The sequence below is a fragment of the Pan troglodytes genome, chromosome 12 (assembly GCF_028858775.2).
Source record: "Pan troglodytes isolate AG18354 chromosome 12, NHGRI_mPanTro3-v2.0_pri, whole genome shotgun sequence".
In the NCBI taxonomy this organism is placed as follows: domain Eukaryota; kingdom Metazoa; phylum Chordata; class Mammalia; order Primates; family Hominidae; genus Pan; species Pan troglodytes.
This window is the reverse complement of record NC_072410.2, coordinates 76,624,473-76,652,075: the sequence shown is the minus strand read 5'-3', so window position 1 is coordinate 76,652,075 and position 27,603 is coordinate 76,624,473. Positions and strand designations below refer to the sequence as shown.

The window sequence follows — 27,603 nt, the reverse complement described above, 5'->3', positions numbered from 1 at the left end:
AAGGAACTGGCTCATTGTTTAAACTGCCAAATATTTATTTAATCAACCAAACTTCAACTAAAGAAGAAAAAGGGTCTGAATTTTAAATCCCGTAAACCTGGCTTGGAGAAACAGGCAGTGGAGAAGGGGAGATGAGAGTCGTTTCAAATCAGAAAGTTGTGGTAAAGATGTGAATGTCAGACTCATTCTGCATATCACCTGGTGGCGGAGTGTCGGACTACTCACTATCAAGACGGGCCTCGACACTTCCAGTCTTCCAGATGTCCCAAATGCTGTGGTTTCACTCACATTGAATTGATTGATTGATTGATTGACTGATTGAGACAGGGTCTTGCTCTGTCACCCAGGCTGGAGCACGGTGGCATGAACACGGCTCACTGCAGCCTCAACCTCCTAGGTTCAAGTGATTCTCCCGGCTTAGCTTCCTAAGGAACTGGGACCACAGGCGGGTGCCACCACACACTCAGCTAATTTTTAAAATTTTTGTTGCTATGGGATCTTGCCGTGTGGCCCAGGCTGGTCTCAAACTCCTGGGCTCAAGTGATCCTCTTGCCTTCACCTTGTGAAGTGCTTGGATTACAGGCATGAGCTACTATGCCCCACTAAAAGTGTCATTTTAAGTAATAGAATAAAAGATCATTCAGGCTGGTTGCAGTGGCTCATGCCTGTAACGTGGCAAGACCGTGTCTCCACAAAAAAATTTAAAAATTAGCTGAGCTTTGTGGTGCTTGTTTGTGGTGCCAGCTACTTGGGAGGCTGAGCCATGAGGATCACTTGAGCCCAGGAGGTTAAGGCTACAGTGAGCCATGATCGCGCCGTTGCACTCCAGTCTGGATGACAGAGTGAGACCTCAACCCTTGACCCTCCAAAAATCACTTTTAGATCAAATAAAATAGTATTAATGCCTATTTATTTGCACTTTGTTTTCCTTTAGCCAAAAAAATTATCTTCTGCAATCACTATATACAGTGGCCTCAGCCCGTAAGTCATTACATTAACCAGGGATGATTCTTGTCACTCCTTTAAGTAACCAGCAGCAGTGACTGGTCAATCTTTATGACACAAGTACTTCAGTAGTCTCTTTCCAGAATCTTATTCAGAAAAACTCAGGCCATTAGGATTTATCTCACATTTGCAGAGATTAGTTATTTTTCTAATATTCTAAGCAGATTTGAGAGGCAGTTTATTATTTTAGTTATTGCCTACCATGCTTGCACTTCTCAACATTCTCAAAACCCAGAAGCCAGATGCCTGGAGTGTCAGCTGCTTGGCAGGCTGAGGGGAATCACCTGAGCCCAGGAGCTCAAGGCTGTAATGAGCTATGAGTGAACCTGTGAATAGCCGCTACACTCCAGCCTGAGCAATATAGTGAGACCCCTGTCTCTTTAAAACAACAACAACAACAGTGCCTGGTTTGGGCCATTTGCTTACTACTTGTAATTTGCTTATTTCAGCATTTGAATTATTTTTGAAATAAACTTAACTTCAAAGGATATTGCACATTCTAGAGATTATCCAGGAGCACTTCTTACTACTAATTTGACATTTTCTTATTGCTTTGTGCTCAAGGTCATGTGTTTGCATTATTGCCACATATATGGGAAAAATTAAAACCAAATAAAATTAAAAGAACTTTAAAGGACTAAAGAAAAAATAGTAAATAAATTCAATGTGAATTATTCTGTATTTTATTAACCTCAGTGTATATCTTTGGCTTTGAATTGCTTACTAGTTGGGAAGAGAGTCTTTTTGCCATGTCTTTTCTCTAGGGAACATAACTATTTCAGTTTAGGGATGCATTTTCAGCCCCCCAAAGCTGAAGTTAAGCAAATGTATGATTGAGGTAGCAAGTTCATGTCTAATCTCCATACGTCAGGTCAGACAGCCCTTCCCTCCTGGGCACTGCCCGGGCAGCCCAAGAACCTGCACAAGAGAGAAGACCCTGTCCATGGTTTTACAATACCTTCGTGATGACACCGGAGGCAGACAAAGCAGTGAGGGTTAAGTGAGTTGTCTGGGACCTCTCCTGCTCCTGGGCACCACACACACTCATCAACACGGAGCTGTCATCCAGAAGGAGAGCGGAAAGACCAGAGAAGGAAAACAGTACCCAATCTTGTTAGCTCCCAAAGCAGTCCTTCCCTCCAGGACCACTGAGTTCCAGTGGGAAAAGGGTCCCGGAAGAGTTCTGTGTGATTATAAGACACCCCTCCTCCCCTTCCCGTTGCTGTATGCACCTGTGCGTCCATCCCACTCACCCAAAGAAATTGTCTAGTTCTGTCAATCTTATAGTCAGATTTTTTCTCTCTCCTTTTTTTTTTTTTTTTTTGTTCTTTGTTTTTGAGACAGAGTCTCACTGTGTCACCCAGGCTGTAGTGCAGTGGCACGATATCAGCTCACTGCAACCTCTGCCTCCTAGGTTCAAGTGATTCTCCTGCCTCAGCCTCCTGAGTAGCTGGGACCGCCGGCGCACGCCACCACACCTGGCTCATTTTTGTAATTTTAGTAGAGACAGGGTTTTGTCATGTTGGCTAGGCTGGTCTTGAACTCCTGACCTCAAGTGATTCGCCCACCTCCACCTCCCAAAGTGCTGGGATTACAGGAGTGAGCAACTGCGTCCGGCCAGATTTTTTGTCTTTAATGATTTTCTTTTCTTCTTTTTTTTCCTTTTTTTTTTTTTTTTTGAGACAGGGTCTTACTCCTATTACCCAGGCTGGAATGCAGTGGCATGATCAGGGCTCGCTGCAGCCTCAAATGCCCAGGCTCAGGTGTTTCTCCCACCTCAGCCCCCTGAGTAGGTGGGACTACAGGTGTGCCCCACCATGCCCAGCCAATTTTTGTATTCTTTATAGAGATGGGGTTTTACCATGTTGCTCAGGCTGGTCTCAAAACTCCTGGGCTCAAGCAATCTGCCTGCCTCAGCCTCCCAAAGGGTTGGGGTTACAGGCGTGAGCCATGGTGCCTGGCCTTTAACAATTTTTTATTCTTTTCTTTCACCCTATAATTTAGTTATCGTTGTTTTCTCTGGGTGAGAGAAGAACCATTTCTCTCAAGTCCATTGTTACTGTGCTGGGGCCAATGACCTAGAGCAGTCATTTCTGGCTATTTTAGTAATAGAATCCTTCCTTAATATGAATCCTGCAGAGAAGCTCACTATATAAACTTATGAAAGAGGAATCCTCCCTTTACTGAAGTGAGCTGGGGGCCAACCCCCAAGGCACCTCCTTGGTATCTGTAAAGATTCCTGGAGTAGCATTTAAAATCCCCTAGTTCCTGGGAGAAATCAGGACTGGAAATCAAAGTACCCTGGAGATGAGCACGGTGTTTGCTTTCCTGAAAACCCATTCAGCATCTCGCTGTCACTCATGCATACGTTAAGTATTTCTTTTCTTTTCTTTTCTTTCTTTCTTTCTTTCTTTTTTTTTTTTTTTTTTTTTTTTTGCAACAGTCTCATTCTGTCGCCCAGGAGGAGTGCAGTGGCACAATCTCGGCTCACTACAACCTCCGCCTCCCGGGTTCAAGAGATCCTAGTGTGTCAGCCTCCCAAGTAGCTGGGATTACAGGCAAGTGCCACCACGCCCGGCTAATTTTGTATTTTTAGTAGAGACAGGGTTTCGCCATGTTGGTCAGGCTGGTCTCAAACTCCTAACCTTAGGTGATCCACCTGCTTCAGCCTCCCAAAGTGCTGGGATTACAGGCGTGAGCCACCACACCCAGCCTCATGCATACATTAAGTATTTCTTGCCCTCCTGCTGGATATAAAGCCCTGTGTCAGATGCTGGGGGCATGGGAATGAATACGAGAGACATGTCCCCTACTCCTTTGTTGAGAATAGGGTTTTAGCCTTTCAGAAACAAAATCTGGCCCAGTGCATGAGGTCGTTTGTGTGTTCTGGTGACAGGTCATCCCTGTGGGTGCTCCCTGGGCAGATATGTCCTACTCAAATTAGTCAGACTCTCTTTCAAAGTGCGCCCCTTAGGAAGCCATGAGAAGCCCAGTGTGCCAAGAACACTCTTTTGTGATTCTAAAACCATCCCCGGGGATTAGGACTAGACACAAACTATGAAGACTAACAGGTAAATAGGAGAGTTCGACAGAGTGATACCTAAGGGGCTCTTTGCAATGCAGTAACAATCTGCTTTCTGTGTTTATGCATTGACCAACCCTCCCCCACTTCACCCCCAATATTCTTTTAAGTAGGAGTTGAAGGGTATAAAAGCTCAGCCTTTTTTTTTTTTTTTTTTTTTTTTTTTTTTTTTTTTGAGATGGTCTCGCTCAGTGGCCCAGGCTGGAGTGCAGTGGCACCATCTCAGCTCACTGCAACCTCCGCCTCCGGGGTTCAAGCGATTCTCCTGCCTCAGCCTCCTGAGTAGTTACAGTGGAGACGTTGTTTCGCTATGTTGGCCAGGCTGGTCTCAAATTCCTGGGCTCAAGTGATCCTACCACCTCAGCTTCCCAAAATGCTGGGATTACAGGCATGGGCCACTGCGCCCGGCCTCAGCTTATTAATGTAGGTTTTCCTACACTTAAATCAATTACATACAAATCTTCCAGTTTTCTCATTTTAAGTGCATTCTTAGAAATCACGAAAGAAAGCAGAGTGGGCAAGCTGATCATTTTATTCTCCATCTGCAATCAACTTGCTAAGTAGCTTGCAGTTAACAGCTTTTGCCACGAGAGGGCGTTGATTGTTGGAAAGGCAGAGCTGAGTGGGCCAAGGTTGGACCCTGGGGATGTTGATGAAATAGCAACTGGTTATTATGTTCCGTTGATCCAGGGCCAGAAAGAGGAGACAAAGGACCTAAAATGCTTTAGGCTTAGATAGCTAGGTGATATTCTAGGAGGAGAAATTTTGGAACTGCTTCAGTTTCCAGCATTGTGTTATACTTTTATGTGTAAGAGCCTGAAGTTCAACAGAAAAAAAAAAAAAAAGTCGGGGCGGAGCTGTCTTTTCTTTTAAAAATAGATGCATGGAAGCATGTGTTTGTTTGTTCCTACTTGGTGTTTTTGTTTTACTTATAAAATGAAAACAGCTGAAATAATTTCTGGATTGTTCTGAACTTTTGAGCACAGACTCCCAGATGGTTTCTGTGGTCTGGGCCCTCAAAAACCCACCTGATGGGGGATGGCGCCCATCTTTGGAAAAAGCTATTTGAGGCTCTGTGAAGCAGCTCGAGTTTGTTTGTTTTCCCTTGTATTTGAAAATGGAAGTCAAGCATGCTCCCAGGGCAGAGAATTCCACAACTGTGACCATCTTGCAAGGGGCAGGAAAGGATTTACAGTGTTTTGCTAGACTAATCGCCACTTCCTTCTGGGGTAAAAATCCTTACCAGCAACTCCTTACCAGCGACTCCTCTTCTGGCTAAATTGGAGTAGCATTTTCCTATCAAAGTCATTTAAGATACAGATTATTCAATAACCTGAGAGAAGGGTGGAGTATTCATTTCTAATGACTTCACAGAATTCCAGTCCTGTCTGAGCCCGAAGAGTTGTTGACTATCATCAGGTGTTAGGCCTCACATCTTTCATTTGCTAACAGTGTTTTACTGTCTATGAAAATGGTTAACTGGTCGGGCACAGTGGCTCACACCTGTAATCCCAGCACTTTGGGAGGCCGAGGTGGGCGGATCACTTGAGGTCAGGAGTTCAAGACCAGCCTGGCCAACATGGTGAAACCCTGTATCTACTAAAAATACAAAAATTATCCAGGCATGGTGACACGTGCCTGTAATCCCAGCTACTCAGGAGGCTGAGGCAGGAGAATCGCTTGAACCTGGGAGGTGGAGGTTGAAGTGAGCCAGGATCATACCACTGCATTCCACCTGGGTGACAGAGTGAGACTCTGTCTCAAAAAAAAAAAAAAGAAAAAGAAAAAGAAAAAGAAAATTGTTAACTGCCCTTAAAAATATAGTCGTTCTCCTTTGACACTCAAAAGTTCTCTATTTGCAAATGAAGTTCATATGAATTTGTTAATAATTCACTTCTCAGTAATTGGCAATCCCAAATTAATCAGATTTCCTTGCACTAATGGTTTCTTTAATAAATGATATTAGATGGTAATAGAAAGGACAGTCTTGGCAATAACTGCTTAAATCATAGCATGAGGGATTTAGATTTTCATCAGCAGCTTGCACCAGAAGCAAAGTCTGACTGAATATTATCTCCTTTGTAGATTAGATAGAAGAAGAATTAGGGAGATACAAAGAAACATTTTCTAAGCATAGTTAGACTCTGATTTTGGTGACAGTACAAACTAGGGAAGTTGGAAAATGCCTCATTGGCCTAAAACTGGTAACATATAATAAACTAGGACTGGAGGCAAAATTACAGAAGTTTTTTTGGTAATTCTCTTGGGCTCTTTCTGGGGGATTCTTAGTCTTATAGAATTTTGCTACTTGATGCTCATCCATGGCCTGTGGAATGTATTGTCCTTTCATGTGGGTGTGGGGAGAAAAGGACTGGGGCAGTGGGAAAGGGGAGGCCCCATTGTTGCTAACACCAAGCCCAAGCTTTCTGTAGATGTGGCTCCCCATTTTCAACTAGAAGAAGAGAAATTTTTCGTGTTCTAGCTTGAGAAGCCATGCTCTTATTTGACCCTGTACATCCTCGACCCTTCAAAATATTTAAATTATTCCACACTTCAGCGCTGGCATCACAGATTATATGATAATAATTTACCAAGCTTCTTTTCTGCAAACAGGTAAAGGAGGAGGAGACATGGGTGGTAATGTAATTTCTGGATAGTTTAAACCTAAAAGCCTGCTATTAAGAGAAAAGGGGAAAATGACTGTTCAAGACCTGTATCTTGAAAGAATGCTGTTTATCTAGTATTCAGGGGCCAGGAAGTGTGTCTGTGGGTAAACTAAGCAATTCCTCCAAGAATTCTGACGGGAAACAGTTTTGGGGTTTGTCATAGTTTCTAATATTCTCTTAAAATAATCTGTTTCCCAACAAGTAAAAGCAGACGTCATTTCACGTAAAGAATTTCTCTGACTCCACCAGTAGCCCTTCCATCTTCTCATTTGTCCGGTTAAGCTTGAGTCAGAAAAAGAACACAACAATTTTGGTAAAAAAATTGTTGTTCTCATCTGAATAGCCAAAAGTTATTGGTGTGTAAGGACCACAGTTCAGATAAGAGCTACTGTAACTAAATTTAGAGAAATTACTTTTCAGATCGACTTTCCTGTTCTAAAATTAGATGCTTCTGGTTGGTCTTTGCTTTATCTTCCTAATCAAGATCTGAGTTCACTGGAGGTCAGCAACATATGGCAAAAAGGAATTTAAATATTTTCCAATTGAAAAATTATCCTAAAATATCTTTATTATATTTCCAAGCCATAAATGATCACAGGTGCTTTGAGCCATGGTACTGATCCCAGGAAAGTGTTTGCAAAAGTTTAAAAAATAGAATGGATCAGTTGATTCATGCTTTAGCTGATGGCACTGTCTCTTGGGAAGCTAACCCACTCTTGCCTCTTGCCCATGGGGCCAGTGGAACACTGCTGTTTAATTTGTCTTAACTACCTCTTCTGAGACTGTATTGGTCCCCGACCACCCATTTGCAAAGATCCAGCCTCCCTCAAGACTATTTAACAGACATTCCAAAAAGCTGGATGCTGACAGTCCAACTGTCATTTTAACCTTGGCATCTCCCATGACAGAGTGTGGAGCAGCAGGCTGTGACCTAGAGGAAAGACACAGAAGTGGTGAGGGGTTGCAGGGCCTGTAGCATGGTGAGATGGCCCTGTACAATATCAGGTGAAGGGGAAGCATTTATAAACTTCCTTTGTTTTGATGTATCTGTTTTTCCCCCTATTTCTGCCTATACACCTACTTGAGCACTGGCTTAGCTAAAGTTACCCCCAAGAAAATGTTGAAGTAATGAGTCACCTACCTCACTTCATTTTTTTGAGACCTCACTTTCTTTCCTTCCTTTCTTTCCCTCCAAATTTATGAATGAAAATAGATAGGCAGAGGTTGAATTGGCTAAGGCTGTCTGTTGCTTTTTGATTTTCCCATCTCCAGGGGAAGAGGGCAGGGAACGATCCACTCCAATTAGGAATCCTAGACTTATATTCATTTAACAACTTTATATTATCCAGAACATTTTGTACAAATACATTGTAAAAATAAGTTATTTCTAGTGCTTGGGGCATAGTCTGTGAACTGATTTGTCTGTATATCTCGTAAATTTTCCATTTAGATGATCAGAGCAGGACAGAAGTTTCTCGCTGTGCTCTTAGGCTACAGGCAACTGTTGTCACTGGCTGACCCTTGGTTATAAGTACGTGGGAACTATGTCCTGGGCTTCACAGACAGGAGGAGAAGAGTTAGTTCTGTGGTGAGCTGTGTCTTTGGGGTGGTGGGAAGTCAACCCCAAAGAATGATTCTTATCATTGCTTCTTTTTTAACTAAGTTGGCAGAGTTTTATCTTCTCCATAGATACGTGGTAAAGGAAACTCATTTGAGCCATTTGAACTGGTGGTTAATCTGAGTAATATGGAATATGTTCAAAGTGATGACATTGTATTACTTCTGTGCATGGACAGGAACTAGAACGGCTAATAAAATTGTTGTCAGGTAGAAGTTCTGAAGAGCCTAACATGATAAAAAGATAAGGATCATTTTAACCAGCACATTTGCTAAATAGGTAGTTGTTACTGCTGTGCCAAAAATTTCTTTCTATTCTTAAATTATTTAAAACATTATCTACCTTTGCATTGGCTATTAATTGGCCAAGCAATGCATTCCTTTCTACAGATAAATGTTCAGCCTGGTCCTATACAAGATATCACCATATCCTATTTGAACAAGTGCCAAATGAATGACGTGCATTATATATACTGAGTCTTCATCCATCAAAATAATTTTATTTAAACAGTTTGGATTAATAGGAAAAGAATGGTACTTAAAGTAGTGGTTCAGAGTCACAATAAACAGCCTGAGGTGACATCTGAGAGGCAGTTTTGGCGCTACCTGGAAGGCAGAGGTGACAGGAGTACCTGTTAGCCGACGGCAGTGAATTTTATGCTGTGGCCTGGCCTTTGCTCCCTGCAGTCTTTCTCGTCTCTTCCGCATGTTTGGTGCGTATTCAGGTTTGGGCCCAGCCTACGTGGTGCAAAATGAAACACCATGTGTAATTTCAAGGGTGGACACATCTTAGAGTTCTGAGCAAAAGAAGAATGAGCACTTTATGTGTTGCAGGAACGCTGCTTGCATCTAGTAGATGCTCACAACGTATCTGCTGAACATTGAATGGCATTCATGAAATTAACGCATAAAACTTCCCGTTAGTTTAAAGCAGAGCCTGGAGGTCTACAGTGGAGGGCTTGCCCATCCTTATCAAGCTAGACAACTTGGTAATAACTACTTAGTGAACTCTCCTAACACTACAGACCAAGAATATAACGCAAGGTAGGGGTACAGTAAAAGTCATGTGAATCTGGAATGCCGGTATTCCAGGCATTTGTTGTGGGTTTCCTGGCATTAGATTGTTCATGGGTCAGTATTGCAAGAGAATGCACATTTTTTACATCATACTCTCGTTGAAGGCAGGGTTTCCTTACTGGCTTACTGATTATATCACTCACTAAGGGATTAGTCAGAAGGCAGTGGAAACATCTTTCGTTTTCATTGTTCATGAGAGAGACTGGGGGTTTGTCTGCACTTTTACATTATCAGTGGGTAGAATCTCCCTTTGAGATTCTTAACAGAGGGTCATGAATTAGTATAAAGCTTAGCTGGTCTGTATCCAGGATGAAAAAAATAATCTATTTTGGTGAGCCACTTGAGTCATAGGCTATCTAACTTATGAGCATGCCTACTCTGTTAGATCCAGTAAAGGATTCAGAAAGAGACTTCAGGAGCTGCCCTGGGAAACAAGACAATAAAACAGTGTTGAATTAGGTTTTCTAGAGTAATGGTGCTCACCCACCTTGGTAGTTCAGACAATCATAGCAGAGCAGAACCAAAATGATGTTAAATATATTAATTGATATATCTAATTAATCAGTCATTATTTACTGGTGTACCATTAGGTGCAAGGTATAATTCCTACTTATGAGGACTGAGAAAGACCAGTTGAAGAAGGGTAGAAAAATAATACCAACTTTAAAAAACTCTCTCTGATGTAACAATATAAGGCAATGGTAGAAGGTTGTCATATACAGAATAAGATCAATCATCAGATGTGTAGTTTAAGGATTGCCGTGAATTCAGAAGCAGAAGAATTCTCCAAGGGCTGTCTTCATTTGCAAAGGCATCACCAATGAGCAGGAGGATAGGAAATGCCTGGCATGTAGACGGGAGAGACTTGGAGCAGTTGCCCACATGCCTCAGAAGTAACCAAGAGCAAGAAGTGGTTGTGATATTAAAAGAGATCAGCTCAAGTAGGGACTTGTGAGATACCAGATTGAAATTTAGATTACCACCAGACAAGAGGAGCTGTGGTCCTTGTGACTCCAAGGGTGATCCCTAGACTAGCAGCATTGCATTACCTGGGAGCCTCTTAGAAATGCAGGATTTCCGGTCCCAACTTAGACCTGCAGAATCAGAATATTTGGGTGTGGAGTCCAGGAATTATGCTATAAAAACTGTCCAGTTGATTCTTCTGCATGCTCAAGTGTGGAAAGCACTGCTGCTTAGAACTGGGGCTTGGTTCCAAATGCCAATGGAGATGCTTTGAAGAATCATTGAAGATGCTTTGAAGAGGAGAATTGGCATGTCTTCTAGTGAGCAGACAGACCAGGGCATTTCAGAGACTTTCTTTTACGTGGTAGCCTCTGCTGTATTCTCATTTACGTGTTGCTCACCACCTGGAAAGTGAAATATCTCCAAATTGCCAGTCACTAACTATTGAAGTTGAAATTATATGACTGTTCTCTGAAGTGGTTTCTGAAGGCTGTCAGTAGGCCTTTTCTGGATTCTGATATGGTATGCATCTAAAATATGTTTCTGTAAGTAAGGATTTTTTAAAGTATATACTTTGCAAAAAAAAAAATACTCCAACCAACAATAAGAACAACTATAGGGTACTTAGAGTTTAGAACATAAAAGTCATTCATATGTTTTCTAACCATTTAAAAAATCAGTTTCCTGTATTTTGATTCCATTCATTTATCTAGCACTTATCAGGAAATTCAGGTTTCCATGTTACACAGTTTATATGGGCCCTTATAAATCAGTATACCACTTTGATGGAAAAAATTTCCAAACTAAATCATTGCATAATCATTCATAGCAATAGCATCACTGTTATAATAAAATTAGCACAAATTTTAAAGTCTTGGTAAAAAGATTTTTGAATCTTATTTTAGTTTTTCTTGGCAACTTTGGTGTAACAGTTGGCTATAAGAAGGGCTATAAGATGTTAGGATTGCTATTCCTGCTTTAAATAGTTCCAGATTGGCAATTTTGGGGCAATTCTAGTGGTCACCTATTCCCTTATTTCCTAAGCTGGGAAGAATGGAATTTTCTTAAGGTTGAAATCCTAACCTGAATTTTACTGATAGAACCACAAAGTGGTACTTAGCCGACAGATTCACACATGGTGTTCACTTCTGCTGTTGAGTAGCACGTGGGTCCTGGTGCTAGTGTTTCTTTTCCTGCTCAGAGGACCTCTTCTCTCTTACTGATTTACAGTGACGTCCAGATGGTGGAGTTTGCTACAAAGCAGCCCACTGTATGAAAGACATGACATTGTATTCACCTGGACTCTACGTTGACTCTAAAGAAGGCAAGGGTCCTTTGGTCACAGGGAGAACTGTTGTGTTCCTTCAAAAGGTAGCAGAGACTTTGTGTTCTAGAGACTTGAGACCACCTCTATAAATATAACCAGAGCACAGGCTTCCTGTGTGGACCCCCAATACACATTTTTGAATGTTAGCCTCAAGCACCTTCATTTTTGATGTATAAAAAAATGGCATCTTATGGCTGGGCGCGGTGGCGCATGCCTGTAATCCCAGCACTTGTGGAGGCCAAGGAGGGTGGATCACGAGGTCAGGAGATCAAGACCATCCTGGCCAACATGGTGAAATCCTGTCTCTACTAAAAATACAAAAAATTAGCCAGGTGTGGTGACATGCACCTGTATTCCCAGCTATTCAGGAGGCTGAGGCAGGAGAATCGCTTGAACCCTGGAAGTGGAGGTTGCAGTGAGCTGAGATCATGCCACTGCACTCCAGCCTTAGCGACAGAGCAAGACTCCGTCTCAAAAAAAAAAAAAAAAAAAAACAAAGGTGGCATTTTATTGACAGCTCTATTGAATGATGTTGAGGGTGACTCCTGGAGTAACAGAAAGAGCCCCTGGCTTTGGGACAGACACGGGGTCAAATTCTGGCTGTACTACTTGCTAGTTCCATGGCCTTGGGCAAGTCAACTCCTCTGAGCCTCTGTATCTTTGTGTCAAATGTGGATGTTAACATTCGCTTTCATAATTCTTGCATCAATGGAAAAGTAGCTTATATTTGACATATAGGAGGTGCTCAATAAATGATAGCCATGATTACTCTTTACTTGTCAATTATGTCCTCTCATTTGCCTTAGATTATCATTTTCTAAGCAAACAAAAAGGCCAAGATGGAGATGGCTTGCTCCAAACAGCTAGGTCTCATCACTGTTCTCTTAAGTAAACCAAATGCGTAGAGATGCCCATGTCCTCATGGCTTTCCTGCACCCAGAAAACCCACACCCTACTCATTTTGACGCCTTCCCCCTAAATCTCCACTCTTCTATGGAAACTTCCAAATAATAAAATACCATCGAATAATGTTAACGTATTTCATTGGAGTTTCTTATCTCTCCAACGAGATTGTAGCCTTTTTGAAGTCCTCTATAAATATGTACTAGTCAGCTGATTTGAAATTTGTTTATCATGGAGCCATAGGCAGCTACTGAATGAAGACTAGTGAATGAAAAATCAGAACTAATATTTTCCTGAGCAATTTTTAAGGGGTAGGCAGCTACAATAAAGACACCTTATTTTAGTTTTCCATGAAGTAGCTACTATTGAATCTCAATTTTACAAATAGAGAAACCAGCATTTCCTTTTGTCCAAGTTCATGCAGCTTGTTCACGCAGCTGAGCTAGGATTTTAACCCAGGCAGTCAGGATTCCAAGGCCAAGTTTGGACCCCTATACCACACCAATGAGAATGAAGGATGAGGAAAGCTATAGGAAACTTTAAAAACGTCCATGGAAGGAGTGCCCAAACAGGGACTGACTACAGTCAAATCATGAACTGTTTCAGTTAGGTTCCCAGGCATTTGTGACATTACCCACTCTGTTTAGATAACGAATTTATGTGTTTAGAGAGACCAGCCTCCTATCTGAATTGTCAGCCATCAGTCTAAATCAAAGCTTCCACCCAGTCCTGAATCTCTCCCTTACTTGGTCTAACCACCTTTCCAAGTATTTAGGAACAAAAGATTTGTGAACAGATTAAACACAGGCTGCTTTTGTTCCACTCCTACGGCTACCTATGCCTGCTTAATGCGGACTACAGGGTGTAGACTGGAGTCTGCGCTCGTGTATTTTAAACACATGCAGGAATTCAGCACCTTCTTCCGACAGCACAACAATGGTTCAACAATTCTTCACAGAAGACCCCGCGCTATTATAGCAAATATTTATAAGTTTATCTCACCACACTGCTCAGTGTTCAGAGAAAATCTGAATGGAAATATGGAGATCAAAGAATTTAATAATTTAAAAAACACTTTCACGCTTTATCTGTCATCAAATGAAAGTATTAGTGAAGTGGTATGGAAATCCTCTTCAGCGTGCCTTCAGCCACCAGCTGTGCCACTTAAGATTTAAAACAATGTGATCAAGTGTTCAGAATCCATGGGATTGAGTTGTATGTTTACGTTAGTGTATTATTTCCAAGTTTCCAGTTTCCCCCGGATTAGCACATTTTAATTTCGGCTTTATTAAAGCAGTCAGAACATGAAAGGGGATTTAGCAGAGTGGAGATGTCAACCACGCTTTCTTGCCATCATGAAATGGTTTACTTGGTTCTGGGCAGCCATGCATATGAATCCAACAACATGTCTATAAGACTAAAAGTCAGCCAAGTGGGACAAGAAATGCAATTATGGAGTGAAACCACAGCTATCTAAACACGGGTGGGACCTTCAGGTCCTCAATTTGATTTCATATGACCCTACAGTTATGAAAACCCAACACATCATAGTATCAACTAAACAGTAAATGCTTTAAATGCTAGGCATTCCTGGAGTGGCTCACATAAGCCCAGTATGGTGTTAGGCATTGTAGAGACATGGTCAGATACAGGAGACATGGCCCTGGGAACTCCATGAGATACCTCTTGTAGGAAGCCATGGTTTTGATGGGGGTGCACTTTGTCCATCAGTGTGCTGGGATAGAAGACTAAAAGCCACTGGTCCAAGAAATGACTCTTTAGTTAGATTTACCAACACATGAAATTATCAGAGAAAAATGCAAAACAAAATGCAGTAGAATCACCAAATGTTCATGTTAGAAGGCACCCCAGCAGCTGCCTAGTCTGCTGGTTCCCAAACCCCACTAATCAGTAGGAAGTACCTGGGGAATTCAAAAATAAATGCACATTCCCAGGGCCCACCCCAGAATCAGAAGCTCTGATAAAGGGGCCTGGAAATCTGTATGCTTTAAAATGCTACCAAGGGGTTCTAAACGTCCGCCAGCTCATCTGGTCCAGCCTCTCAGTGAACAAAGAGTATTTCTGTTCACAGCCTTGCAAAAGTGATCATCCAGCCGAGGCCAGCATCCCCCAGGTTGGAAGGAACTCATTGCAGAACAAGGCAGCAAGGGTCCGATGTTGCACAGAGGATTGGAGTTACTAGAGGTTTTTCTTCTAGTGTAATCAAAGGGACCTTGCTGTAACTTCTACCCACTGGGCTTAGTTTGACCCATTGCAGTAACACAGACCAAATCTCCTTCCAATGTGGAAATCCTTCAAATATTTTAAGAGTTTCTCTTCAGTTTGTCCTTTGTCTGATACTTATTTTATTTGCCCATTCATTCAGTTCAGACTGCCAGTCTCCTCTAACACTGGATTTACTGGGGCTGGCTGTTGCACTTCCCTCAGCTGCTTCTCGGAGGTCCTGGCTTCTCCTCGCCCTCCTGTTTGCCCTCAGTCAGCGTTCAGTGTAGTGCACAGTGTCTGACACCACACTGACCGTGTGGTCTGACCAGCAGAACCCAACAGGAGCGGCAGGAGCGGTTGCTTCCTGCATTCCAGGCTCTGTCCTGCTTCAACTGAAGACTGTTCTGAGACTAATCAGGGACCCAAACTGATGCAGACAGAAATCTCCGTGGCAGATCAGGAAGGGAAAATGTCAGTGTGGTTGAATTTACCAGGCATGAGTCACGTCCTGGTAAATGAATACATTTGGGGATGGAAGAGAGACACCGTCTTTCCAGTATTCCAAGTGGAGAAATACTGTTTCACTGGATACCTGAGTAACTGCTGCACAGACCACGCTATGCATGTATGATCAGGTCTGCAAGCTGAACAGATGCTCTCACGTGTCATCTCTTAGAGGTAGGATCAGTCCTGGCTGCTATACTCAAGCAGGAAAGGTAAGAGGGGGCAGCTTTTTTTCCCTCTCTTTGTGTAGTGTGAGCAACCTAAATATTTCCATCTAAGCAGGTTATGGTTCCTTCCCACAATTGAAGGGAAATATTGATGTGCCTGTTTATTGGGGGGTCAGCTTCCTGGCCTGATTTGCTTATCTTTAAAACAGTCACAAGAACTTTGCATATTCTTAGGAAAGAAAAGGGTAAGAAAAGAATCATTGTGTCTTGACAGCTGGTTGTAAAGTGAAGGAGTCAGTAAACAGGTTGGTGGTTTTATATGCATGAGATTGAAAAAAGTTGCCTTGATTGTTTTTCCCTGAATCGGCTGGTCATTTTAATATCGATGTGGGCATGTTCTAATCCCCTGGTTAGTCAGCAGGATTTCTTTCTAAGTAGAATTAAGCAAGCAAACAAACAAACAACAACAACCAAAAAAAAAAAGAAAAACACGGATAGAAAAAACAGCAGCAACAACAACAATAGCAGCAGGAGGAGCCACAATGAAATGGTTCAAGGATTGACCTACCCCAGGACTGCAGGTTTTATTTACTGCAGTATTCAGTACTTGAGCCTCCTGGAAATCAGAACTCCAGCATGACCTCTGTAGGTTTTGCTTTTTCTGTTGGTACAGGAACTGATAAGGTGACTCTTGAGTTTCTGGAATCAGAGTGGCAGCCACGAGGGCTGCGTAGGTTCTGTGTGAGGCCCAGCTCCAGCATCAGTGGTTGGAGACCAGGGAGACGCTTTGAGTTCTTTACTGAGCTGCACGTGCACTGAGCCTGGACAGATGGGGATCTACAAGGGGTGTTTTGAGCACCAGCTGTTAGCCACTTATGTCCTGCCTGGGACACAGGAAGGTGTAAATGTGGGAAACAGGCAGAGTCTCATGCAGTCCCTACACCAGATCGTGGGGAATCGCCTGAGCGCACAGGAAGAGCATTGGTAGAGGGCAAGGCATTATGTGGGCTTTGGCTGGGTTGGGGAAATTGGATTAGAACAAGAATACTTTTATTTCTATGCTCAAAAATCTTTTTCTTTTTTTTTTTTTTTTTGAGACGGAGTCTCGCCCTGTCGCCCAGGCTGGAGTGCAGTGGCGTGATCTCGGCTCACTGCAAGCTCCGCCTCCTGGTTTCACGCCATTCTCCTGCCTGAGCCTCCCGAGTAGCTGGGACTATAGGCACCCGCCACCACGCCCGGCTAACTTTTTGTATTTTTTCGTACAGACGGGGTTTCACCGTATTAGCCAGGATGGTCTTAATCTCCTCGTGATCCGCCCACCTCGGCCTCCCAAAGTGCTGGGATTACAGGCGTGAGCCACCGTGCCCGGCCCGCTCAAAAATCTTATAAGAAATATTTCATAGGTCCTAAACTTCGGCCGCAAACAGCTGGCTACTGGTGGCAACAGGTGCCAGTGAGCAACCTGGTTTTTGATTTCTATTTAAGTTATTTCTTGGCTGGATGTGGTGGCTCACACCTGTAATCCCAGCATTTTGGGAGGTCAAGGTGGGCAGACTGCTTGAGTCTAGGAGTTTGAGACCAGCCTGGGCCTGGGCAACATAACAAAACCCTCTCTCTACAAAAAAATATGAAAAATTAGGCAGGCATGGTCGCATCCACCTGTAGTCCCAGCTAATCAGGAGACTGAGGTGAGAGGACTGCTTGAGCCTGGGAGGCCAAGGCTGCAGTGAGCCAAAATCAAGCCACTGCACTCCAGCCTGGGCAACAGAGTGAGGCCCTGTCTCTAAATAAATAGATACATTCTTGATAGAATCAAAAAGGGATTTGGCTAAGGCATCCTCTTGGCCAGAATGGGCAGACTGGAGCGTAAAACTTCTGCAAGATGATCAGGACACAGCATTGGGTAGAGGCCTGAGGCAAAGGTTCCTGAAGCCGTCCAGCTTTTCTGAAGTCCAGGTGAACAGCCAGGGACAGAGGACAGTAGCCAGATGCCATGCACCACGAATGGCAATTGATAGAGAAAGCAACCAGTGGGGCGAAACCAGGAGGAAGCCAGCATACTGGAAAGTGATGATTCAGCCTGGACATTGATGCTGGTCATGCAATGGAGGAAAAGAAAGAGTCTCTGCAAAACAGTACCACTGTGCTTTCTATTGGCTGGGTTCCCCTTCTAAAACCCTCCTGATTCTGTCATTTTCAAAGAGGAAACTAACAACACACCATTCCTGCTTAACTTTAGATGCTGCTATTGTTCGTGGCAGGAGATCGCTCTGGTGGTCAGCATTAACGAGATGTAGCCTAGCTGGGGGCTGCTCCATTTGTGCTGTCATATCATGTGATAAAAACTTCTTTTTCCTAAGATGTTGATGACCCCTGGAAAAGGAAAGTGTTCTCTGATCTATTGGACCAAAACTTTTCTTCTTTCCCCTGGCTTTCACACACAGATGGAAGTGAGTGGGACAGGGTGGCGGTAATTTGAGGTCATTCCCTGGGATAAGCAACTCTAATTAGAGGCAGGAAATGTTTATTTGAGTTTTATTGGGTGAGTCAGTTTGGCGCAGCTTTGGGTCACTCTAAACTTGGGGTATCCTGTTTAAGTCAAATAATCATAGTTTTAAGCAACTGGAAACAAATATCAGATATATGTGAATGAAATTTTTACTTTCTCAACCAGCAGACTATAGAGTGGAGTTTTTACCATTTGGCCAATTGTGATTGAATTAAGGCTTTTCTCCAACAAAAAAGGCATCTCCCCTTTTACCAAAAGTGGGATGGACTCTACCGTCTCTGGCTTATAGACAATCATTATAAGAAAGAACCATGTCTACAGCCAATAGAATATTATTTAACCTTAAAAAAAGAAAGAAATTTGGAACAATGTGAATGAGACAGGAGGATATTATGCTAAGTGAAATAACCCAGACACAGAAGGATAAATACTATGTGATACTACTCACCTGATGAATCTAAAATAGTCGAACTCATAGAAGCAGAGAGTAGAATAGGTTGGTGGCTTCCAGAGGCTGGTGGAGGGGGAATCAGGGAGGTGTTCACCAAAAGGCACAAAGTTTCAGTTATGAAAGATGATGATAAGTCCGAGTGATTTGCTGGGCAGCATAGTGCCAATTTCACAATACTGTATTGTATACTTAAACATTTGCTAAGACTGCAGATTTTATGTTTTCTCTCTGTCTCTTTCTCGTGCACACACACACACGCACGCACACACCCAAAATAATAATAATAATAAAAAGAATGGACAGGAACTTTGGGAGGAGATGGATGTGTTTATGGAATAGATTGTAGTGATGGTTTCATGGGTGTATACTCATCTCCAAGCTTATCAAGTTGTATACATGAAATATGTACAGCTTTCTGTATGTCAACCAGACCTCAAAAAGTAGTTTTAAAAAAAGAAAATAATAAATATACAGCATTGCATTTAGAAAGAAAAGGAAAAAGAAAAGAACTAATCATGTGAAAACCCATTTTATATATTCCATCTTACAACTGGTGTGGGTGGAATTGGCCTTTGCTATAGGAATTTGATGGTGATAACTTAACTCTGAATTTGGAGAAAGACCACAAGAAGGTTATTACATACTTGTGTATGGCTTTGAACAATGGGAGTTAGCAGGGGGTGAAGGCCTAGTAGAATAAGGGCTGAAAACATGTGAAAATGACTTTTTAAACATCATTAAGGTGGTTATTTTTGTTATTATTACATAGGAACATTGACATCACTAAAAATAATTATTACTCAGATGAGACCCTTTCATTCTGTATGAATTGACAGGCAAGTCCCCAGTAAGAAAAAAAAATCCTTCTTTCTATTACCCACACTGACCTTCCAGAAATACAGAGTTGGAAGTTCTGGGACACTGACTAGACAAGGCTCTGCCTGAAGTTCACACATAGTCTGTCTACTTTAGAGCTGGAAAGTCCCACTCATCATTATTTACTGTTTTCATTTATTGTAATGATGGTTGTACTTTCTTTGTGGCTTAACATTCAGAAATGGGGAAATAAACTTGATTTGGTGAAGTTCTCCAAAGTGGCTATATATTTATTGTGTTTCTACCAAGGAAGTGTAGTAGTGAGGAATGAGGATTGCTTGTTTATCTTTTTCAAAGACAATAAAACATTTTGGACAATGGAAATGGGGAAGAGAGAGTAACTTCAGGCTGCCTTCATCCAATCCACCTTGAACTCTGCTTCCAGAAGAGTTTTCCTTAAAATCAACTTGATGCCATTTTACAACTCCAGAAACTTCCAGGGGCCGTACGTGGTGTCTTATACCTGCAGTCCCAGCACTATAAGAGGCTGAGGCAGGAGGATCACTTGAGGCCAGGAGTCAGGAGTTCAAAACCAACCCGGGCAACATAGCAAGACTCTGTCTCAAAAAAAAAAAAAAAATTAGCTGGACATGGTGGCACATGCGTGTAGTCTCAACTACTCAGAAGGCTGAAGTGGGAGGGTCATTTGAGCCCAGGAGTTCAAGGCTGCAGTGAGCTATGATCATGCCACTGCACTATAGCCTGGGTGACAGAGCAGGACCCTGTCTCGAAAAAAAAAAAAAAAATAAGATTTTAGGGTTCTTTACTTCCCACCTATGTTCTCAGAAGCACTTTTCTGCCTCCTTCCTACCTATGTCCTGGATCTATGCACTGTTTCCTAAATGACAGTTTTTTTACTGAGCTCACACCTACCTTCCTCATTCCCACATGTGATTTTCGTCTCTGCTTACCTCTGCCCTTCAAGGTTGTGCTTCTAATTTGCCAGGCCTTCTCCTCCTCCCACTCACATTGTTCAAGATTTTACTCAAGTGTAGTCTTTGCCCCAGTTCAGCTTTATCTGAAACAAATTCCTATAGCAGTGGTCAGTTTCATACACCAGTTGTACTATAGAAAATATAGGAGTTTCTGGCCGGGCACGGTCGCTCACGCCTGTAATCCCGGCACTTTGGGAGGCCGAAGCAAGTGGATCACGAGGTCAGGAGATCAAAACCATCCTGGCCAACATGGTGAAACCCCATCTCTACTAAAAATACAAAAATTAGCAAGGTGTGGTGGCGTGTGCCTGTAGTCCCAGCTACCCGGGAGGCTGAGGCAGGAGAATTGCTTGAACCCGAAGGTGGAGACTGCAGTGAGCTCAGATCATGCCACTGCACTCCAGCCTGAGTGACAGAGCAAGACTCTGTCTCAAAAAAAAAAAAAAAAAGAAAATATAGGACTTTCCATAGGACTATTTTGTATAATGATCTTCTCTAAGTGATAAAGCCTGGATGAGCGATGATTATTCTCTAGGGGGTGCTAAGATACAATCCAGATACATAGACTTCACAGTCTGATTGGATACAGGAGAGTTTAGCACATAATTATACAGCATTTTGTGTTGTTTTCCATGATTTCCTGTCTTCAGTTTCTAGCTCTTGAAAAACATAAGCCATGGCTTATATCATCTTCTATATCCCCCAGCCACCTACCCAAAATCTGGGCCCCCAGGAAAGACCTGTTGAATTGATAGGTTAGATGATATAGACATGGAGGGAAGAAGATGTTTCAGAGTGTGAAGTTAGGACCCACAATTTCCTTATATGGTACATTGGAGAAACTGCTCATGCTGTCACCAGCATATCAAGTATGGGCTGTTCCAAGCCTGGTCTTTAGTTGGTCATTTATGTGAAATCGATGTAAGAGCTATAAAATCTTTGCACGTATAAACAGCTGACAGGTGATGGAGAATCTGTGTGTCCAAAGAAACCTAACTGCTGCTAAGGAGAAGCCTCTGGCTATCCATCACACCTTGAAAGGCAAACAGGGCAGGCCTAGTTTTCTCTTCAAAGACAGGAAAGATTAACACTCTGGGAAAATGGAGCCCAATGGGAATTTCAAACACACGATGTGGTTCTTCCAGCCCGTAGGTCATTATTAACTATTCTTACCCTAAACGGCCATGACGCATAATCTCTTTCCTAATTTTATTATTTTACTTGCTATCACAAGACCGTAACTTTTTAGACATTCAGGTGAGATTAAGGGAGGAGGAGGTGGAATAAGGCTTTTAAAATCTTTGATTACCTCAGAAAACGTATTTGCTTACTTTACCAGGAAGTTGATGTTTTGTTTTGTTTTGTTTTCTACCCATGCCAAGAGGGGATTAATGAGTAGCTGCTGGGTTTGCCAGCTTTCTTTTGATTTCATTTATGTAATTAAGCAGTTCTCAGAATGACTTGAGGTTCTCACCCTGCATCAAAACATGCTTCTCAAATGTGTTAGATTTGGAGGTCAGAAACAATGCAGACTCAGTAGAGGGAGGGGAAATGAAAATTTTACCTTGCTTTAAAACACCCTTAATGTGTAAAAAAAGAGTTGATCATGCTTTGGGGTCATGAACATGGAGCTTTGTTGAGTAGAAAACAAGTTAAAACTAAAGTTCAAAATGGGCTAAAGTTAGAATAGCTCAAGATGAGGTTTTACAATAGAAATGACGTGGGGAAACCAACTCTGGATTACCTTTGAGTTTCTAGCAATATGAACCATGTCCATGGTGGGTGTTCAAGAACTCAGGCATTTGACGCAGACATAATAGGAACCCACTATATGCCTGGCTCAGTTCTAGTTGCTGGACTACAGTAAGGAACTAAAGCAACAAAAATTCCTCCTCTTATGGTGCTCCCTGGAGCGAAGGTTGGATGAGCAGATTTTGTTTGAGCACCTCCTCAGGTATGGAGTTTGGAGCTAGTATTGCTTGGGATTGCTAGGAAGAATAAGTGTGTTCCTCAAGGAGCTGAACATCTCACTGGGAAGTGAAGACAACTATCCAAAGAACAAAAGAACCACTCAAGTCCATAACCAAATACTGGGGTGTTGATATAGACAGACCCTCTGAAATGGTGAGAGTGGGCACCCAGCTCCAGGTTCTGCAGACACAGGCTCACGGCAGCAGGCTGACTTAACTAGCTAACTTAACTAAGCAGTAAGAATTTGCAGTTATGCATACACACACACACACACACACACACACACACACACACACACACACACACACATTTTTAGAGGCAGGGTTTCACCGTGTTGCCCAGGCTGGAGCACAGTGGTGCGATCACGACTCACTGAAGCCTTCACCTCCTGGGCTCAAGCAACCCTCCCACCTCAGCCTCCCAAGTAGCTGGAACTACAGGCTTGCACCATGTTGCCTGGCTAACTTTTTCATTTTTTTGTATAGACAGGGTCTTGGTATGTTGTTTAGGCCTCAAGCCATCCTCCCACCTCAGCCTTCCAAAGTGCTGGGATCACAGGCATGAGCCACCACACCTGGCCTGCAGATATAAATATTTAGATCACTCTTTGCTTCTTATAGCCCCCTAACCTTTTTTGTTCTTCTATTCACATGGTGTTTAAAAGAGATTATAACAACTTCTCTTTCAGGTTAGTTCAATTCCCTTAATAAACAGCAAGCCAGAGTTACCAACAGTTCCTGCCCTCATGAAGCACACAGACTACGGTGGGGGGAGGGGAGAAAGTTATGAATTAATTACACAAATAAAACCTCGGCTGTGCTGAATGCTACAACAGAGAGTGTAGCACGTCATAGGGGGATCTGACCTTGTCAGAAAAGTCAGGGGCAGCTTCCTGGGAGAAAAGATGGTTGTGCTGAGATCTGAAGGGTGAGGAGGGGAGAGAAGAAAACATTCCAGGCAGAAAGAACAGTGTGAGTAAAGCCCTGGGGCAGAGGGAACAAGTGACAGCTGGAAAGGAGAAGACTGAGAAGATCACACAGACTTTGAAGCATATTAGAGAGTTTTCCGTTTATTCCTAGAGTAACAGGGAGACTTTAATAGAATCAAGCTATAGAGGCTGAGCACAGTGGCTCATGCCTGTAATCCCAGCATTTTGGGAGGCCAAGGTGAGTGGATCACTTGAAGTCAGGAGTTTGAGACCAGCCTGGGCAGCATGGCAAAACCCCATCTCTACTAAAAATACAAAAAATAGCTGGGCATGGTGGCGTTTGCCTTTACTCCCAGCTACTTGGGAGGCTGAGGCAGGAGAATCACTTGAACCTGGGAGGTGAGGTTGCAGTGAGCCAAGATCACACCATTACACTCCAGCCTGGGTGACAAAGCAAGACTCTCAAAAAAACTAAGCAGTGGACTTAGAGGAGGAAGAGGGGTGGGTTACAAACAGATTTCTGTTTCGGCAAGGTCCCTCTACCTGGAGCATGACCAGCATTTGCAGTAAATGTGGGGAGCATCAGCAGCAAGGCATCTGCAAGAATCTAGACAAGGGATGATAGCTGCTTGGGCCATAACGGTGGGCATGATGGTGGTAGAGAGAGAGAGAAATGGACAAGTATACAGGGAAAAAGGTACAAAATGCAAAGATACGATAAGTAAATATGACAGGACTTGGTGAGAGCTGAGGAAGAGAGAGGTATTAAATGACTAAGGTTTCTGAAGGGTGAAGCTTTGCCCCGAGACCTAGAGAACTAGTTCATTGGGGTAGACTGTGAAGTCAATTTTGGACATGTTGGGCTTGAGTGCCTTTGGGGCATCTGGATGGAGATGTCAGAACCGCAGTTGGATGAGTGGTCCGGAGCTTGTGAGTCATCTGCATAGAGGTGCCTTGGAAACTGGGCGTGGAGGAGATCCTCAGCAAGCACTCAGTGAGGATGGGGAGCATCTGGAGCCCAGCCTCGTGGGATTCCAACACTTAACAGCTGGGAAGAGGCGAAGCCCATGAGAGAGGCAGAGAAAACCCTGCCAGAAATTTAGGGGGGAAGCCTGAAAGCCAAGGGAAACAAGTGTGTGTTGAAAGAGGATGTGGTCAGGGAAGAAAGCTGCAGAGAGGTCAAAGAAAATGAAGACTTACGATAATAACTGCTGGAATACCATCTATAGCAACAGTCATAGCCAATCTTCATTTTGAGACAGGCATTTTAACATATAATTTAACCTTCATGAGAATTCTGTAAGGCAGCTTCTATTACTCAATCATCCTGATTTTTTTCTGAGACGGAGTTTCTCTCTGTCACCCAGGCTGGAGTGCAGTGGCGCAATCTCAGCTCACTGCAACTTCCACCTCCCGAGCTCAAATGATTCTCTTTCATGCCTCAGCCTCCTGAGTAGCTGGGATTACAGGCATGCACCACCCTGCCCAGCAAATTTTGTATTTTTTGTATAGACAGGGTTTCGCCATGTTGGCCAGGTTGATCTCGATCTCCTGGCCTCAAGTGATCTGCCTACCTCAGTCTCCCAAAGTTCTGGGATTACAGGCATGAGCCACTACACCCGGCCCATCCTCATTTTTACAGATCAGAAAACTGAGCACAGAGAGTCAAAGGCATTTGCCTGAGTCATTTGCAGCCAGTGAGTGATAAAACCGATATGGGAAGGCCTCTTTCTCATCCCACAGCCCCTACTCTTAAAAACTGTGTCCAGTGTTGGTAGAATAAAAAGCATCCAGGGAGGATGATGGGGAGGGGAGATTTTTTCCCCTTCAGAGATTTGGATTCTCCTAAACACAGTCAAGGAAATACTCCATTGTTGCTAAAGTCCGAGTCCAGGGCTGGTGACTGTGGAATGGGCACTTCAGTGGCTGTTTCAGATGGTGTGGTTCAGTGTTCAGTGAATGATCCAGCTGTACTTCCCATGTGAAAGGCTTATCCTGGTGCTGCAGGGCAGAGGCTGTCAGAGTGTTGTCCCTGGCCTGCCAGCATTGCCCAGAAACTTGTTAGAGGATTCAGATTTTCAGACTCCGCCCCAGATCTTCTGAACCAGATATCTGAGTTGGGGGGCTCAGGAATCCATGTCCTAACAAGCTTCCATGTGATTCTAATGCACAAGTTTAAGAGTCTTTGTTCTTGGAAGGAATCCTTGAAATGACAAAAAGGAGACCAAAATAATGTATAATCCTTATATTGCACAGATGCAAGATACCTAGGCAGAAACCAGATGGAGGAGAGTCGGTGCTTCTCAACCCTGGCCGCACATGGGAATCACCTGAGGGGCTTTCACAACTACTAAGGCCAGGCCCCCACCCTCAGAAATTCTGATTCCCATGGTCTGGGGTTGGCCAGAGCATTTAATTTTTGAAATGAGGATTTGAATGGAGAATGGATGATTGAATAAACAGTGGGCAAGGCAGCCCATGTACTTCTGATTACAAAATTGTTCTCTGGGGAGAAAACGAGGTAGGCTTTGAAGGCGAAGGGCAAAGTAAATGGAAGAAAAGCTGGACTTAGGCCCTTTGTGAATACCGGTAAAGATGGAATAATTCTGGAGACTGGAGTGGGGGTGAAGGTAGTTTGAATTAGTAACGATTCTTAACTATGGACTTTATTTTCAAAGAGATGTCAATAGTAAGATAGATATGCTTCGTAAATAAAGAAGCTCATTGGTAAATGTTATGAGACCTAATGGAAAATAATACGCTAACATTCTCCTGGAAGCTTCACTTAGACTATGCCTATGTGTTAAAAATGTGAGCCGGGCACGGTGGCTCATGCCTGTAATCCCAGCACTTTGGGAGGCCAAGGCGGGTGGATCACGAGGTCAGGAGATCAAGACCATCCTGGCCAACTTGGTGAAACGCCATCTCTACTAAAAATACAAAAATTAACTGGGCATGGTGGTGTGTGTCTGTAATCCCAGCTACTCGGGAGTCTGAGGCAGGAGAATCGCTTGAACCAGGGAGTCAGAAGTTGCAGTGAGCTGAGATCGCACCACTGCACTCCAGCCTAGCAACAGAGCGAGACTCCATCAAAAAAAAAAAAAAAAAAAAAAAAAAAGAATGTGCTCTGCCTCTCTGGCCTCTTAAACCTCACCATTTACTTCGCTAACCTTCCTCTACAACTGATCTGGTCAGTTTACTGGCCCCTAAACTTGCTCACTCCGTTCCCATGTCCTGGCATTGGTTCCTGCCGCCCCCGACCTTCTTTTTCTCTCCAGGCCTAGCTGCATCTAAAATCCTCCATGGCCTCCCAAGTCAGAGAGCTCCTTTTTCTCTGAATCTTTTTAGCACCTGTTGTCTTTCATGCATTCGACTCTTATTTTGTTTTTTTATCATTTTGTCCATTTCCCATCTCCACCCCTGGATTGTAAGCTCCCCAGGACAGCAATGGCTTGTAATTATTTGCCCTTACCTAGCAGCTTAGCACCCTAGGAGCTTAGAATATAATAGTCAAGAAACGGTGCAAAGAGAATGTCAGTCCATCCTCTCCCCACATTATCATGGATTGCAGGTAAGAGGGGGCCACCTACAATAAGGTGTGACTGTGGTTTGGCCATTCTGAGGGCTGCCTTGCAGGAGGAAACCGTAGGGGATCCTGGAAGGAATATCCTCCAAAGTAAAAAGTGGCCCTCACAGTGCATGGGGGTTCACAGTCTTATGATTCCACATTGCAATCTATTGGTCTCCTGGGACTGCCTCAACAAATTACTGCAAACTTGGTGCCTTAAAACAATAGAAATGTGTTCTCTCGCAGTTCTGGAAGCCAAGAGTCTAGCATCACTGGGCCTACATGAAGGTGCTGGCTAGGCTGTTCTCCCTCCAGAGGTTCCGCTCCTTGCCTCTTCCAGCTTCTGGGGCTGTCTGCATCCTTTGGCTTGTGACTGCTTCACTCCAATCTCTGCCTCTGTGGCCACTTGGCCTCCTCCTCCCTGACTCAGGTCTCCTTCTACCTGCCTCTTATAAGGACACTTATGATTGTATTTAAGACCCACGCTGGTAATCCAGGATAACCTCCCCATCTCAGGATCCTTCACTTAATTACATCTGCAAAATCCTTTTTTTTTTTTTTTTTTTTTTTTTAGCCATATAAGGTAACATTCACACATTCAAGGGTTAGGACCTGGAGATCTTTTAGAGGATTGTTCAACCTACCACACATATAAAGACAACTGGAGCCCCAAAAGGGCAGAGACTTGTCCAAGATCACACTTCCAGATGACAACAAAAATCAAAGATCCAGGTCTCCTCTCTGTCCATTTAGGCTTCTTCCACTAGACCGAGGTGATGCCCACCGAAGGAAGACAGAGAAAAAGTAAAATTGTGCTTCATACCCTAA

General features: G+C 43.2%; 1 protein-coding gene across 18 annotated transcripts in view; it reads left to right on the top strand.

Annotated features, from left to right (window-relative positions):
- PRKCE (protein kinase C epsilon) overlaps window positions 1-27,603 on the top strand; it is a 537,105-nt gene that overhangs the window by 405,646 nt on the left and 103,856 nt on the right. The window lies entirely within an intron of this gene.